We start from the raw sequence: 15,118 nt of genomic DNA, 5'->3' as shown, positions 1-15,118 counted from the left end.
GCCGCCCCCATCCCGCCAGCGTACACGAGACTTCCAGGGCACCCTGGACGACATCGAGGGATTGGAATAATTGGCAATCACCGTGTCACAGCGCTCGTTGGTCTAGGGGTATGATTCCTGCTTAGGGTGCAGGAGGTCCCGGGTTCAAATCCCGGACGAGCCCTAGCGTTTTGTGCAAACTGATCGCACGTCAGTGGCTGAGTCAGCGCAAAAAGCTCGCCGTCAATATCAAATGAACTTCTTATTCGATGTGAGCAATTGACACTCTGGTCCGACGCGTTAAAAAAAAAAATAAAAAAAAACAAAGTGGCTAGGGTACCTGGCTCTCACCCAGGAGGCGCGGGTTCGATTCCCGGTACCGGAAATGCGCATTTTGTTGCTCCTCTTATGCGACTTGGCCCGACTTAGCTCGACTGACGCTACGCTGACGCTTGCAGAAAACTACGTTAAGTACGATTCGTGGTAACAAGTGACGGCGAGAGCGATGCGACACCTGTCCACCTCTTATCGAGGCACCTAACTGTGGTCAACAAAGCTGGAGGACTGCAAGACATTGCCACGGGGTTGAATGCAGCTAACCACACTGCTTAGTGTCCTAACAGTGGAGACAGGTTCAAAAAAAAAAAAAAAAAAATGGGTATAATTCCTGCTTAGGGTGCAGGAGGTTCCGGGTTTCAAATCCCGGACGAGCCAACGCGTTTTGTGCAAACTGATCGCACGTCAGTGGCTGAGTCAGCGCAAAAAGCTCGCCGTCAATATCAAACGAATTTCTTATTCGACGTGAGCAATTGACACTCTGGTCCGACGCGTGAAGGCGATTACGAAGGTTTCGGGTACAGGTGGTAGCAGATGCATGTTAGTAAGTCTTGCTTAAAGTGATGAAAAAGTGTTTCCGCCCGGGATCGAACCGGGGACCCTTCTGCGTGTTAGGCAGACGTGATAACCGCTACACCACGGAAACTGCTTGTGTGCACCGTACTGCACAGACAACTTGTAGTGATGTTGCCATCGTAACTAAAAAATTCAATAAATGTGGTACTTGCAAAACGAAGGGACGTGCGGCAGATCCACACACGAAGTGGCTCATTGGAGGACAATACGACATAGGCAGGAAAATACTGTTCCCGCCCGGGATCGAACCGGGGACCTTCTGCGTGTGAAGCAGACGTGATAACCGCTACACTACGGAAACGACGGACACGACGAGTCCATCCTTTTTCACTCAAACTTGCCTCAGCCTTTCTATCGTCGGCGAATGCACACACGACAGATCTTTTGTCAGCCTGGAACCCATCACAGCCGAGGGCTCAAGAAGTCTTCGGGGTGCTCGAGAGGGTGTCTGCCGTAGCACCCCTAACGAGATAGCGGCGTTTCGCGCAGTCGTTATTGCGAGTCATATCAGGCAAAGCAATCACTTTCTCAGCAGCAAGCAGTGCGAGCCAGCGGCAGCTCTACATGAAGGTACCGACAGCCCAGGAAGGCCGCCCCCATCCCGCCAGCGTACACGAGACTTCCAGGGCACCCTGGACGACATCGAGGGATTGGAATAATTGGCAATCACCGTGTCACAGCGCTCGTTGGTCTAGGGGTATGATTCCTGCTTAGGGTGCAGGAGGTCCCGGGTTCAAATCCCGGACGAGCCCTAGCGTTTTGTGCAAACTGATCGCACGTCAGTGGCTGAGTCAGCGCAAAAAGCTCGCCGTCAATATCAAATGAACTTCTTATTCGATGTGAGCAATTGACCACTCTGGTCCGACGCGTAAAAAAAAAAAATAAAAAAAAAAAAAGTGGCTAGGGTACCTGGCTCTCACCCAGGAGGCGCGGGTTCGATTCCCGGTACCGGAAATGCGCATTTTGTTGCTCCTCTTATGCGACTTGGCCCGACTTAGCTCGACTGACGCTACGCTGACGCTTGCAGAAAACTACGTTAAGTACGATTCGTGGTAACAAGTGACGGCGAGAGCGATGCGACACCTGTCCACCTCTTATCGAGGCACCTAACTGTGGTCAACAAAGCTGGAGGACTGCAAGACATTGCCACGGGGGTTGAATGCAGCTAACCACACTGCTTAGTGTCCTAACAGTGGAGACAGGTTCAAAAAAAAAAAAAAAAAATGGGTATAATTCCTGCTTAGGGTGCAGGAGGTCCCGGGTTCAAATCCCGGACGAGCCAACGCGTTTTGTGCAAACTGATCGCACGTCAGTGGCTGAGTCAGCGCAAAAAGCTCGCCGTCAATATCAAACGAATTTCTTATTCGACGTGAGCAATTGACACTCTGGTCCGACGCGTGAAGGCGATTACGAAGGTTTCGGGTACAGGTGGTAGCAGATGCATGTTAGTAAGTCTTGCTTAAAGTGATGAAAAAGTGTTTCCGCCCGGGATCGAACCGGGGACCTTCTGCGTGTTAGGCAGACGTGATAACCGCTACACCACGGAAACTGCTTGTGTGCACCGTACTGCACAGACAACTTGTAGTGATGTTGCCATCGTAACTAAAAATTCAATAAATGTGGTACTTGCAAAACGAAGGGACGTGCGGCAGATCCACACACGAAGTGGCTCATTGGAGGACAATACGACATAGGCAGGAAAATACTGTTCCCGCCCGGGATCGAACCGGGGACCTTCTGCGTGTGAAGCAGACGTGATAACCGCTACACTACGGAAACGACGGACACGACGAGTCCATCCTTTTTCACTCAAACTTGCCTCAGCCTTTCTATCGTCGGCGAATGCACACACGACAGATCTTTTGTCAGCCTGGAACCCATCACAGCCGAGGGCTCAAGAAGTCTTCGGGGTGCTCGAGAGGGTGTCTGCCGTAGCACCCCTAACGAGATAGCGGCGTTTCGCGCAGTCGTTATTGCGAGTCATATCAGCAAAGCAATCACTTTCTCAGCAGCAAGCAGTGCGAGGCCCAGCGGCAGCTCTACATGAAGGTACCGACAGCCCAGGAAGGCCGCCCCATCCCCGCCAGCGTACACGAGACTTCCAGGGCACCCTGGACGACATCGAGGGATTGGAATAATTGGCAATCACCCGTGTCACAGCGCTCGTTGGTCTAGGGGTATGATCCTGCTTAGGGTGCAGGAGGTCCCGGGTTCAAATCCCGGACGAGCCCTAGCGTTTTGTGCAAACTGATCGCACGTCAGTGGCTGAGTCAGCGCAAAAAGCTCGCCGTCAATATCAAATGAACTTCTTATTCGATGTGAGCAATTGACACTCTGGTCCGACGCCGTTAAAAAAAAAAATAAAAAAAAAAAAGTGGCTAGGGTACCTGGCTCTCACCCAGGAGGCGCGGGTTCGATTCCCGGTACCGGAAATGCGCATTTTGTTGCTCCTCTTATGCGACTTGGCCCGACTTAGCTCGACTGACGCTACGCTGACGCTTGCAGAAAACTACGTTAAGTACGATTCGTGGTAACAAGTGACGGCGAGAGCGATGCGACACCTGTTCCACCTCTTATCGAGGCACCTAACTGTGGTCCAACAAAGCTGGAGGACTGCAAGACATTGCCACGGGGGTTGAATGCAGCTAACCACACTGCTTAGTGTCCTAACAGTGGAGACAGGTTCAAAAAAAAAAAAAAAAAAAATGGGTATAATTCTGCTTAGGGTGCAGGAGGTCCCGGGTTCAAATCCCGGACGAGCCAACGCGTTTGTGCAAACTGATCGCACGTCAGTGGCTGAGTCAGCGCAAAAAGCTCGCCGTCAATATCAAACGAATTTCTTATTCGACGTGAGCAATTGACACTCTGGTCCGACGCGTGAAGGCGATTACGAAGGTTTCGGGTACAGGTTGGTAGCAGATGCATGTTAGTAAGTCTTGCTTAAAGTGATGAAAAGTGTTTCCGCCCGGGATCGAACCGGGGACCTTCTGCGTGTTAGGCAGACGTGAGTAACCGCTACACACGGAAACTGCTTGTGTGCACCGTACTGCACAGACAACTTGTAGTGATGTTGCCATCGTAACTAAAAAATTCAATAAATGTGGTACTTGCAAAACGAAGGGGACGTGCGGCAGATCCACACACGAAGTGGCTCATTGGAGGACAATACGACATAGGCAGGAAAATACTGTTCCCGCCCGGGATCGAACCGGGGACCTTCTGCGTGTGAAGCAGACGTGATAACCGCTACACTACGGAAACGACGGACACGACGAGTCCATCCTTTTTCACTCAAACTTGCCTCAGCCTTTCTATCGTCGGCGAATGCACACACGACAGATCTTTTGTCAGCCTGGAACCCATCACAGCCGAGGGCTCAAGAAGTCTTCGGGGTGCTCGAGAGGGTGTCTGCCGTAGCACCCCTAACGAGATAGCGGCGTTTCGCGCAGTCGTTATTGCGAGTCATATCAGCAAAGCAATCACTTTCTCAGCAGCAAGCAGTGCGAGCCCAGCGGCAGCTCTACATGAAGGTTACCGACAGCCCAGGAAGGCCGCCCCCATCCCGCCAGCGTACACGAGACTTCCAGGGCACCCTGGACGACATCGAGGGATTGGAATAATTGGCAATCACCGTGTCACAGCGCTCGTTGGTCTAGGGGTATGATTCCTGCTTAGGGTGCAGGAAGTCCCGGGTTCAAATCCCGGACGAGCCCTAGCGTTTTGTGCAAACTGATCGCACGTCAGTGGCTGAGTCAGCGCAAAAAGCTCGCCGTCAATATCAAATGAACTTCTTATTCGATGTGAGCAATTGACACTCTGGTCCGACGCGTTAAAAAAAAAAAATAAAAAAAAAAAAAGTGGCTAGGGTACCTGGCTCTCACCAGGAGGCGCGGGTTCGATTCCCCGGTACCGGAAATGCGCATTTTGTTGCTCCTCTTATGCGACTTGGCCCGACTTAGCTCGACTGACGCTACGCTGACGCTTGCAGAAAACTACGTTAAGTACGATTCGTGGTAACAAGTGACGGCGAGAGCGATGCGACACCTGTCCACCTCTTATCGAGGCACCTAACTGTGGTCAACAAAGCTGGAGGACTGCAAGACATTGCCACGGGGGTTGAATGCAGCTAACCACACTGCTTAGTGTCCTAACAGTGGAGACAGGTTCAAAAAAAAAAAAAAAAAAATGGGTATAATTCCTGCTTAGGGTGCAGGAGGTCCCGGGTTCAAATCCCGGACGAGCCAACGCGTTTTGTGCAAACTGATCGCACGTCAGTGGCTGAGTCAGCGCAAAAAGCTCGCCGTCAATATCAAACGAATTTCTTATTCGACGTGAGCAATTGACACTCTGGTCCGACGCGTGAAGGCGATTACGAAGGTTTCGGGTACAGGGTGGTAGCAGATGCATGTTAGTAAGTCTTGCTTAAAGTGATGAAAAAGTGTTTCCGCCCGGGATCGAACCGGGACCTTCTGCGTGTTAGGCAGACGTGATAACCGCTACACCACGGAAACTGCTTGTGTGCACCGTACTGCACAGACAACTTGTAGTGATGTTGCCATCGTAACTAAAAAATTCAATAAATGTGGTACTTGCAAAACGAAGGGACGTGCGGCAGATCCACACACGAAGTGGCTCATTGGAGGACAATACGACATAGGCAGGAAAATACTGTTCCCCGCCCGGGATCGACCGGGGACCTTCTGCGTGTGAAGCAGACGTGATAACCGCTACACTACGGAAACGACGGACACGACGAGTCCATCCTTTTTCACTCAAACTTGCCTCAGCCTTTCTATCGTCGGCGAATGCACACACGACAGATCTTTTGTCAGCCTGGAACCCATCACAGCCGAGGGCTCAAGAAGTCTTCGGGGTGCTCGAGAGGGTGTCTGCCGTAGCACCCCTAACGAGATAGCGGCGTTTCGCGCAGTCGTTATTGCGAGTCATATCAGCAAAGCAATCACTTTCTCAGCAGCAAGCAGTGCGAGCCCAGCGGCAGCTCTACATGAAGTACCGACAGCCCAGGAAGGCCGCCCCATCCCGCCAGCGTACACGAGACTTCCAGGGCACCCTGGACGACATCGAGGGATTGGAATAATTGGCAATCACCGTGTCACAGCGCTCGTTGGTCTAGGGGTATGATTCCTGCTTAGGGTGCAGGAGGTCCCGGGTTCAAATCCGGACGAGCCCTAGCGTTTTGTGCAAACTGATCGCACGTCAGTGGCTGAGTCAGCGCAAAAAGCTCGCCGTCAATATCAAATGAACTTCTTATTCGATGTGAGCAATTGACACTCTGGTCCGACGCGTTAAAAAAAAAAAATAAAAAAAAAAAAAGTGGCTAGGGTACCTGGCTCTCACCCAGGAGGCGCGGGTTCGATTCCCGGTACCGGAAATGCGCATTTTGTTGCTCCTCTTATGCGACTTGGCCCGACTTAGCTCGACTGACGCTACGCTGACGCTTGCAGAAAACTACGTTAAGTACGATTCGTGGTAACAAGTGACGGCGAGAGCGATGCGACACCTGTCCACCTCTTATCGAGGCACCTAACTGTGGTCAACAAAGCTGGAGGACTGCAAGACATTGCCACGGGGGTTGAATGCAGCTAACCACACTGCTTAGTGTCCTAACAGTGGAGACAGGTTCAAAAAAAAAAAAAAAAAAAATGGGTATAATTCCTGCTTAGGGTGCAGGAGGTCCCGGGTTCAAATCCCGGGACGAGCCAACGCGTTTTGTGCAAACTGATCGCACGTCAGTGGCTGAGTCAGCGCAAAAGCTCGCCGTCAATATCAAACGAATTTCTTATTCGACGTGAGCAATTGACACTCTGGTCCGACGCGTGAAGGCGATTACGAAGGTTTCGGGTACAGGTGGTAGCAGATGCATGTTAGTAAGTCTTGCTTAAAGTGATGAAAAAGTGTTTCCGCCCGGGATCGAACCGGGGACCTTCTGCGTGTTAGGCAGACGTGATAACCGCTACACCACGGAAACTGCTTGTGTGCACCGTACTGCACAGACAACTTGTAGTGATGTTGCCATCGTAACTAAAAAATTCAATAAATGTGGTACTTGCAAAACGAAGGGACGTGCGGCAGATCCACACACGAAGTGGCTCATTGGAGGACAATACGACATAGGCAGGAAAATACTGTTCCCGCCCGGGATCGAACCGGGGACCTTCTGCGTGTGAAGCAGACGTGATAACCGCTACACTACGGAAACGACGGACACGACGAGTCCATCCTTTTTCACTCAAACTTGCCTCAGCCTTTCTATCGTCGGCGAATGCACACACGACAGATCTTTGTCAGCCTGGAACCCATCACAGCCGAGGGCTCAAGAAGTCTTCGGGGTGCTCGAGAGGGTGTCTGCCGTAGCACCCCTAACGAGATAGCGGCGTTTCGCGCAGTCGTTATTGCGAGTCATATCAGCAAAGCAATCACTTTCTCAGCAGCAAGCAGTGCGAGCCCAGCGGCAGCTCTACATGAAGGTACCGACAGCCCAGGAAGGCCGCCCCCATCCCGCCAGCGTACACGAGACTTCCAGGGCACCCTGGACGACATCGAGGATTGGAATAATTGGCAATCACCGTGTCACAGCGCTCGTTGGTCTAGGGGTATGATTCCTGCTTAGGGGTGCAGGAGGTCCCGGGTTCAAATCCCGGACGAGCCCTAGCGTTTTTGTGCAAACTGATCGCACGTCAGTGCTGAGTCAGCGCAAAAAGCTCGCCGTCAATATCAAATGAACTTCTTATTCGATGTGAGCAATTGACACTCTGGTCCGACGCGTTAAAAAAAAAAATAAAAAAAAAAAAAGTGGCTAGGGTACCTGGCTCTCACCCAGGAGGCGCGGGTTCGATTCCCGGTACCGGAAATGCGCATTTTGTTGCTCCTCTTATGCGACTTGGCCCGACTTAGCTCGACTGACGCTACGCTGACGCTTGCAGAAAACTACGTTAAGTACGATTCGTGGTAACAAGTGACGGCGAGAGCGATGCGACACCTGTCCACCTCTTATCGAGGCACCTAACTGTGGTCAACAAAGCTGGAGGACTGCAAGACATTGCCCACGGGGGTTGAATGCAGCTAACCACACTGCTTAGTGTCCTAACAGTGGAGACAGGTTCAAAAAAAAAAAAAAAAAATGGGTATAATTCCTGCTTAGGGTGCAGGAGGTCCCGGGTTCAAATCCCGGACGAGCCAACGCGTTTTGTGCAAACTGATCGCACGTCAGTGGCTGAGTCAGCGCAAAAAGCTCGCCGTCAATATCAAACGAATTTCTTATTCGACGTGAGCAATTGACACTCTGGTCCGACGCGTGAAGGCGATTACGAAGGTTTCGGGTACAGGTGGTAGCAGATGCATGTTAGTAAGTCTTGCTTAAAGTGATGAAAAAGTGTTTCCGCCCGGGATCGAACCGGGACCTTCTGCGTGTTAGGCAGACGTGATAACCGCTACACCACGGAAACTGCTTGTGTGCACCGTACTTGCACAGACAACTTGTAGTGATGTTGCCATCGTAACTAAAAAATTCAATAAATGTGGTACTTGCAAAACGAAGGGACGTGCGGCAGATCCACACACGAAGTGGCTCATTGGAGGACAATACGACATAGGCAGGAAAATACTGTTCCCGCCCGGGATCGAACCGGGGACCTTCTGCGTGTGAAGCAGACGTGATAACCGCTACACTACGGAAACGACGGACACGACGAGTCCATCCTTTTTCACTCAAACTTGCCTCAGCCTTTCTATCGTCGGCGAATGCACACACGACAGATCTTTTGTCAGCCTGGAACCCATCACAGCCGAGGGCTCAAGAAGTCTTCGGGGTGCTCGAGAGGGTGTCTGCCGTAGCACCCCTAACGAGATAGCGGCGTTTCGCGCAGTCGTTATTGCGAGTCATATCAGCAAAGCAATCACTTTCTCAGCAGCAAGCAGTGCGAGCCCAGCGGCAGCTCTACATGAAGGTACCGACAGCCCAGGAAGGCCGCCCCCATCCCGCCAGCGTACACGAGACTTCCAGGGCACCCTGGACGACATCGAGGGATTGGAATAATTGGCAATCACCGTGTCACAGCGCTCGTTGGTCTAGGGGTATGATTCCTGCTTAGGGTGCAGGAGGTCCCGGGTTCAAATCCCGGACGAGCCCTAGCGTTTTGTGCAAACTGATCGCACGTCAGTGGCTGAGTCAGCGCAAAAAGCTCGCCGTCAATATCAAATGAACTTCTTATTCGATGTGAGCAATTGACACTCTGGTCCGACGCGTTAAAAAAAAAAATAAAAAAAAAAAAAAGTGGCTAGGGTACCTGGCTCTCACCCAGGAGGCGCGGGTTCGATTCCGGTACCGGAAATGCGCATTTTGTTGCTCCTCTTATGCGACTTGGCCCGACTTAGCTCGACTGACGCTACGCTGACGCTTGCAGAAAACTACGTTAAGTACGATTCGTGGTAACAAGTGACGGCGAGAGCGATGCGACACCTGTCCACCTCTTATCGAGGCACCTAACTGTGGTCAACAAAGCTGGAGGACTGCAAGACATTGCCACGGGGGTTGAATGCAGCTAACCACACTGCTTAGTGTCCTAACAGTGGAGACAGGTTCAAAAAAAAAAAAAAAAAAATGGGTATAATTCCTGCTTAGGGTGCAGGAGGTCCCGGGTTCAAATCCCGGACGAGCCAACGCGTTTTGTGCAAACTGATCGCACGTCAGTGGCTGAGTCAGCGCAAAAAGCTCGCCGTCAATATCAAACGAATTTCTTATTCGACGTGAGCAATTGACACTCTGGTCCGACGCGTGAAGGCGATTACGAAGGTTTCGGGTACAGGTGGTAGCAGATGCATGTTAGTAAGTCTTGCTTAAAGTGATGAAAAAGTGTTTCCGCCCGGGATCGAACCGGGGACCTTCTGCGTGTTAGGCAGACGTGATAACCGCTACACCACGGAAACTGCTTGTGTGCACCGTACTGCACAGACAACTTGTAGTGATGTTGCCATCGTAACTAAAAAATTCAATAAATGTGGTACTTGCAAAACGAAGGGACGTGCGGCAGATCCACACACGAAGTGGCTCATTGGAGGACAATACGACATAGGCAGGAAAATACTGTTCCCGCCCGGGATCGAACCGGGGACCTTCTGCGTGTGAAGCAGACGTGATAACCGCTACACTACGGAAACGACGGACACGACGAGTCCATCCTTTTTCACTCAAACTTGCCTCAGCCTTTCTATCGTCGGCGATGCACACACGACAGATCTTTTGTCAGCCTGGAACCCATCACAGCCGAGGGCTCAAGAAGTCTTCGGGGTGCTCGAGAGGGTGTCTGCCGTAGCACCCCTAACGAGATAGCGGCGTTTCGCGCAGTCGTTATTGCGAGTCATATCAGCAAAGCAATCACTTTCTCAGCAGCAAGCAGTGCGAGCCCAGCGGCAGCTCTACATGAAGGTACCGACAGCCCAGGAAGGCCGCCCCCATCCCGCCAGCGTACACGAGACTTCCAGGGCACCCTGGACGACATCGAGGGATTGGAATAATTGGCAATCACCGTGTCACAGCGCTCGTTGGTCTAGGGGTATGATTCCTGCTTAGGGTGCAGGAAGTCCCGGGTTCAAATCCCGGACGAGCCCTAGCGTTTTGTGCAAACTGATCGCACGTCAGTGGCTGAGTCAGCGCAAAAAGCTCGAAGTCAATATCAAATGAACTTCTTATTCGATGTGAGCAATTGACACTCTGGTCCGACGCGTTAAAAAAAAAAAATAAAAAAAAAAAAAGTGGCTAGGGTACCTGGCTCTCACCCAGGAGGCGCGGGTTCGATTCCCGGTACCGGAAATGCGCATTTTGTTGCTCCTCTTATGCGACTTGGCCCGACTTAGCTCGACTGACGCTACGCTGACGCTTGCAGAAAAACTACGTTAAGTACGATTCGTGGTAACAAGTGACGGCGAGAGCGATGCGACACCTGTCCACCTCTTATCGAGGCACCTAACTGTGGTCAACAAAGCTGGAGGACTGCAAGACATTGCCACGGGGGTTGAATGCAGCTAACCACACTGCTTAGTGTCCTAACAGTGGAGACAGGTTCAAAAAAAAAAAAAAAAAAAATGGGTATAATTCCTGCTTAGGGTGCAGGAGGTCCCGGGTTCAAATCCCGGACGAGCCAACGCGTTTTGTGCAAACTGATCGCACGTCAGTGGCTGAGTCAGCGCAAAAAGCTCGCCGTCAATATCAAACGAATTTCTTATTCGACGTGAGCAATTGACACTCTGGTCCGACGCGTGAAGGCGATTACGAAGGTTTCGGGTACAGGTGGTAGCAGATGCATGTTAGTAAGTCTTGCTTAAAGTGATGAAAAAGTGTTTCCGCCCGGGATCGAACCGGGGACCTTCTGCGTGTTAGGCAGACGTGATAACCGCTACACCACGGAAACTGCTTGTGTGCACCGTACTGCACAGACAACTTGTAGTGATGTTGCCATCGTAACTAAAAATTTCAATAAATGTGGTACTTGCAAAACGAAGGGACGTGCGGCAGATCCACACACGAAGTGGCTCATTGGAGGACAATACGACATAGGCAGGAAAATACTGTTCCCGCCCGGGATCGAACCGGGGACCTTCTGCGTGTGAAGCAGACGTGATAACCGCTACACTACGGAAACGACGGACACGACGAGTCCATCCTTTTTCACTCAAACTTGCCTCAGCCTTTCTATCGTCGGCGAATGCACACACGACAGATCTTTTGTCAGCCTGGAACCCATCACAGCCGAGGGCTCAAGAAGTCTTCGGGGTGCTCGAGAGGGTGTCTGCCGTAGCACCCCTAACGAGATAGCGGCGTTTCGCGCAGTCGTTATTGCGAGTCATATCAGCAAAGCAATCACTTTCTCAGCAGCAAGCAGTGCGAGCCCAGCGGCAGCTCTACATGAAGGTACCGACAGCCCAGGAAGGCCGCCCCCATCCCGCCAGCGTACACGAGACTTCCAGGGCACCCTGGACGACATCGAGGGATTGGAATAATTGGCAATCACCGTGTCACAGCGCTCGTTGGTCTAGGGGTATGATTCCTGCTTAGGGTGCAGGAGGTCCCGGGTTCAAATCCCGGACGAGCCCTAGCGTTTTGTGCAAACTGATCGCACGTCAGTGGCTGAGTCAGCGCAAAAAGCTCGCCGTCAATATCAAATGAACTTCTTATTCGATGTGAGCAATTGACACTCTGGTCCGACGCGTTAAAAAAAAAAATAAAAAAAAAAAAAGTGGCTAGGGTACCTGGCTCTCACCCAGGAGGCGCGGGTTCGATTCCCGGTACCGGAAATGCGCATTTTGTTGCTCCTCTTATGCGACTTGGCCCGACTTAGCTCGACTGACGCTACGCTGACGCTTGCAGAAAACTACGTTAAGTACGATTCGTGGTAACAAGTGACGGCGAGAGCGATGCGACACCTGTCCACCTCTTATCGAGGCACCTAACTGTGGTCAACAAAGCTGGAGGACTGCAAGACATTGCCACGGGGGTTGAATGCAGCTAACCACACTGCTTAGTGTCCTAACAGTGGAGACAGGTTCAAAAAAAAAAAAAAAAAAATGGGTATAATTCCTGCTTAGGGTGCAGGAGGTCCCGGGTTCAAATCCCGGACGAGCCAACGCGTTTTGTGCAAACTGATCGCACGTCAGTGGCTGAGTCAGCGCAAAAAGCTCGCCGTCAATATCAAACGAATTTCTTATTCGACGTGAGCAATTGACACTCTGGTCCGACGCGTGAAGGCGATTACGAAGGTTTCGGGTACAGGTGGTAGCAGATGCATGTTAGTAAGTCTTGCTTAAAGTGATGAAAAAGTGTTTCCGCCCGGGATCGAACCGGGGACCTTCTGCGTGTTAGGCAGACGTGATAACCGCTACACCACGGAAACTGCTTGTGTGCACCGTACTGCACAGACAACTTGTAGTGATGTTGCCATCGTAACTAAAAAATTCAATAAATGTGGTACTTGCAAAACGAAGGGACGTGCGGCAGATCCACACACGAAGTGGCTCATTGGAGGACAATACGACATAGGCAGGAAAATACTGTTCCCGCCCGGGATCGAACCGGGGACCTTCTGCGTGTGAAGCAGACGTGATAACCGCTACACTACGGAAACGACGGACACGACGAGTCCATCCTTTTTCACTCAAACTTGCCTCAGCCTTTCTATCGTCGGCGAATGCACACACGACAGATCTTTTGTCAGCCTGGAACCCATCACAGCCGAGGGCTCAAGAAGTCTTCGGGGTGCTCGAGAGGGTGTCTGCCGTAGCACCCCTAACGAGATAGCGGCGTTTCGCGCAGTCGTTATTGCGAGTCATATCAGCAAAGCAATCACTTTCTCAGCAGCAAGCAGTGCGAGCCCAGCGGCAGCTCTACATGAAGGTACCGACAGCCCAGGAAGGCCGCCCCCATCCCGCCAGCGTACACGAGACTTCCAGGGCACCCTGGACGACATCGAGGGATTGGAATAATTGGCAATCACCGTGTCACAGCGCTCGTTGGTCTAGGGGTATGATTCCTGCTTAGGGTGCAGGAGGTCCCGGGTTCAAATCCCGGACGAGCCCTAGCGTTTTGTGCAAACTGATCGCACGTCAGTGGCTGAGTCAGCGCAAAAAGCTCGCCGTCAATATCAAATGAACTTCTTATTCGATGTGAGCAATTGACACTCTGGTCCGACGCGTTAAAAAAAAAAAATAAAAAAAAAAAAAGTGGCTAGGGTACCTGGCTCTCACCCAGGAGGCGCGGGTTCGATTCCCGGTACCGGAAATGCGCATTTTGTTGCTCCTCTTATGCGACTTGGCCCGACTTAGCTCGACTGACGCTACGCTGACGCTTGCAGAAAACTACGTTAAGTACGATTCGTGGTAACAAGTGACGGCGAGAGCGATGCGACACCTGTCCACCTCTTATCGAGGCACCTAACTGTGGTCAACAAAGCTGGAGGACTGCAAGACATTGCCACGGGGGTTGAATGCAGCTAACCACACTGCTTAGTGTCCTAACAGTGGAGACAGGTTCAAAAAAAAAAAAAAAAAAAAATGGGTATAATTCCTGCTTAGGGTGCAGGAGGTCCCGGGTTCAAATCCCGGACGAGCCAACGCGTTTTGTGCAAACTGATCGCACGTCAGTGGCTGAGTCAGCGCAAAAAGCTCGCCGTCAATATCAAACGAATTTCTTATTCGACGTGAGCAATTGACACTCTGGTCCGACGCGTGAAGGCGATTACGAAGGTTTCGGGTACAGGTGGTAGCAGATGCATGTTAGTAAGTCTTGCTTAAAGTGATGAAAAAGTGTTTCCGCCCGGGATCGAACCGGGGACCTTCTGCGTGTTAGGCAGACGTGATAACCGCTACACCACGGAAACTGCTTGTGTGCACCGTACTGCACAGACAACTTGTAGTGATGTTGCCATCGTAACTAAAAAATTCAATAAATGTGGTACTTGCAAAACGAAGGGACGTGCGGCAGATCCACACACGAAGTGGCTCATTGGAGGACAATACGACATAGGCAGGAAAATACTGTTCCCGCCCGGGATCGAACCGGGGACCTTCTGCGTGTGAAGCAGACGTGATAACCGCTACACTACGGAAACGACGGACACGACGAGTCCATCCTTTTTCACTCAAACTTGCCTCAGCCTTTCTATCGTCGGCGAATGCACACACGACAGATCTTTTGTCAGCCTGGAACCCATCACAGCCGAGGGCTCAAGAAGTCTTCGGGGTGCTCGAGAGGGTGTCTGCCGTAGCACCCCTAACGAGATAGCGGCGTTTCGCGCAGTCGTTATTGCGAGTCATATCAGCAAAGCAATCACTTTCTCAGCAGCAAGCAGTGCGAGCCCAGCGGCAGCTCTACATGAAGGTACCGACAGCCCAGGAAGGCCGCCCCCATCCCGCCAGCGTACACGAGACTTCCAGGGCACCCTGGACGACATCGAGGGATTGGAATAATTGGCAATCACCGTGTCACAGCGCTCGTTGGTCTAGGGGTATGATTCCTGCTTAGGGTGCAGGAGGTCCCGGGTTCAAATCCCGGACGAGCCCTAGCGTTTTGTGCAAACTGATCGCACGTCAGTGGCTGAGTCAGCGCAAAAAGCTCGCCGTCAATATCAAATGAACTTCTTATTCGATGTGAGCAATTGACACTCTGGTCCGACGCGTTAAAAAAAAAAATAAAAAAAAACAAAGTGGCTAGGGTACC

At 51.6% G+C, this 15,118-nt stretch overlaps 26 non-coding genes across 26 annotated transcripts; 6 read left to right on the top strand and 20 right to left on the bottom strand.

The window, feature by feature from the left end:
* Positions 1 to 91: 91 nt before the first annotated feature.
* Trnap-agg lies at positions 92 to 165 on the top strand. The gene has a single exon. It is a non-coding gene; the product is annotated as a tRNA-Pro (tRNA).
* A 722-nt stretch (positions 166 to 887) lies between these two features.
* Trnav-aac lies at positions 888 to 961 on the bottom strand. The gene has a single exon. It is a non-coding gene; the product is annotated as a tRNA-Val (tRNA).
* Positions 962 to 1,119: 158 nt separating this feature from the next.
* Trnav-cac lies at positions 1,120 to 1,192 on the bottom strand. The gene has a single exon. It is a non-coding gene; the product is annotated as a tRNA-Val (tRNA).
* Positions 1,193 to 1,571: 379 nt separating this feature from the next.
* On the top strand, positions 1,572 to 1,645 carry Trnap-agg. The gene has a single exon. It is a non-coding gene; the product is annotated as a tRNA-Pro (tRNA).
* Positions 1,646 to 2,367: 722 nt separating this feature from the next.
* Trnav-aac lies at positions 2,368 to 2,440 on the bottom strand. Its single transcript has one exon. It is a non-coding gene; the product is annotated as a tRNA-Val (tRNA).
* A 157-nt stretch (positions 2,441 to 2,597) lies between these two features.
* Trnav-cac lies at positions 2,598 to 2,670 on the bottom strand. The gene has a single exon. It is a non-coding gene; the product is annotated as a tRNA-Val (tRNA).
* Positions 2,671 to 3,847: 1,177 nt separating this feature from the next.
* Trnav-aac lies at positions 3,848 to 3,920 on the bottom strand. The gene has a single exon. It is a non-coding gene; the product is annotated as a tRNA-Val (tRNA).
* A 159-nt stretch (positions 3,921 to 4,079) lies between these two features.
* On the bottom strand, positions 4,080 to 4,152 carry Trnav-cac. The gene has a single exon. It is a non-coding gene; the product is annotated as a tRNA-Val (tRNA).
* Positions 4,153 to 5,330: 1,178 nt separating this feature from the next.
* Positions 5,331 to 5,402, bottom strand: Trnav-aac. Its single transcript has one exon. It is a non-coding gene; the product is annotated as a tRNA-Val (tRNA).
* Positions 5,403 to 5,560: 158 nt separating this feature from the next.
* Positions 5,561 to 5,633, bottom strand: Trnav-cac. Its single transcript has one exon. It is a non-coding gene; the product is annotated as a tRNA-Val (tRNA).
* Positions 5,634 to 6,807: 1,174 nt separating this feature from the next.
* Positions 6,808 to 6,880, bottom strand: Trnav-aac. Its single transcript has one exon. It is a non-coding gene; the product is annotated as a tRNA-Val (tRNA).
* A 158-nt stretch (positions 6,881 to 7,038) lies between these two features.
* Positions 7,039 to 7,111, bottom strand: Trnav-cac. Its single transcript has one exon. It is a non-coding gene; the product is annotated as a tRNA-Val (tRNA).
* A 1,174-nt stretch (positions 7,112 to 8,285) lies between these two features.
* On the bottom strand, positions 8,286 to 8,357 carry Trnav-aac. The gene has a single exon. It is a non-coding gene; the product is annotated as a tRNA-Val (tRNA).
* A 159-nt stretch (positions 8,358 to 8,516) lies between these two features.
* Positions 8,517 to 8,589, bottom strand: Trnav-cac. The gene has a single exon. It is a non-coding gene; the product is annotated as a tRNA-Val (tRNA).
* A 379-nt stretch (positions 8,590 to 8,968) lies between these two features.
* On the top strand, positions 8,969 to 9,042 carry Trnap-agg. The gene has a single exon. It is a non-coding gene; the product is annotated as a tRNA-Pro (tRNA).
* A 722-nt stretch (positions 9,043 to 9,764) lies between these two features.
* Positions 9,765 to 9,837, bottom strand: Trnav-aac. The gene has a single exon. It is a non-coding gene; the product is annotated as a tRNA-Val (tRNA).
* Positions 9,838 to 9,995: 158 nt separating this feature from the next.
* Positions 9,996 to 10,068, bottom strand: Trnav-cac. The gene has a single exon. It is a non-coding gene; the product is annotated as a tRNA-Val (tRNA).
* Positions 10,069 to 11,245: 1,177 nt separating this feature from the next.
* Positions 11,246 to 11,318, bottom strand: Trnav-aac. The gene has a single exon. It is a non-coding gene; the product is annotated as a tRNA-Val (tRNA).
* Positions 11,319 to 11,476: 158 nt separating this feature from the next.
* Trnav-cac lies at positions 11,477 to 11,549 on the bottom strand. Its single transcript has one exon. It is a non-coding gene; the product is annotated as a tRNA-Val (tRNA).
* Positions 11,550 to 11,928: 379 nt separating this feature from the next.
* Positions 11,929 to 12,002, top strand: Trnap-agg. The gene has a single exon. It is a non-coding gene; the product is annotated as a tRNA-Pro (tRNA).
* A 722-nt stretch (positions 12,003 to 12,724) lies between these two features.
* Trnav-aac lies at positions 12,725 to 12,797 on the bottom strand. The gene has a single exon. It is a non-coding gene; the product is annotated as a tRNA-Val (tRNA).
* Positions 12,798 to 12,955: 158 nt separating this feature from the next.
* On the bottom strand, positions 12,956 to 13,028 carry Trnav-cac. Its single transcript has one exon. It is a non-coding gene; the product is annotated as a tRNA-Val (tRNA).
* A 379-nt stretch (positions 13,029 to 13,407) lies between these two features.
* On the top strand, positions 13,408 to 13,481 carry Trnap-agg. Its single transcript has one exon. It is a non-coding gene; the product is annotated as a tRNA-Pro (tRNA).
* Positions 13,482 to 14,206: 725 nt separating this feature from the next.
* On the bottom strand, positions 14,207 to 14,279 carry Trnav-aac. The gene has a single exon. It is a non-coding gene; the product is annotated as a tRNA-Val (tRNA).
* A 158-nt stretch (positions 14,280 to 14,437) lies between these two features.
* On the bottom strand, positions 14,438 to 14,510 carry Trnav-cac. Its single transcript has one exon. It is a non-coding gene; the product is annotated as a tRNA-Val (tRNA).
* Positions 14,511 to 14,889: 379 nt separating this feature from the next.
* Trnap-agg lies at positions 14,890 to 14,963 on the top strand. The gene has a single exon. It is a non-coding gene; the product is annotated as a tRNA-Pro (tRNA).
* Positions 14,964 to 15,118: the final 155 nt, after the last annotated feature.

The sequence above is a fragment of the Schistocerca piceifrons genome, unplaced genomic scaffold (genome assembly GCF_021461385.2).
Source record: "Schistocerca piceifrons isolate TAMUIC-IGC-003096 unplaced genomic scaffold, iqSchPice1.1 HiC_scaffold_534, whole genome shotgun sequence".
NCBI classification, from domain to species: Eukaryota; Metazoa; Arthropoda; class Insecta; order Orthoptera; family Acrididae; genus Schistocerca; species Schistocerca piceifrons.
Note: the sequence above shows the minus strand (reverse complement) of the source record. Positions and strands in the feature narration are given on the sequence as shown.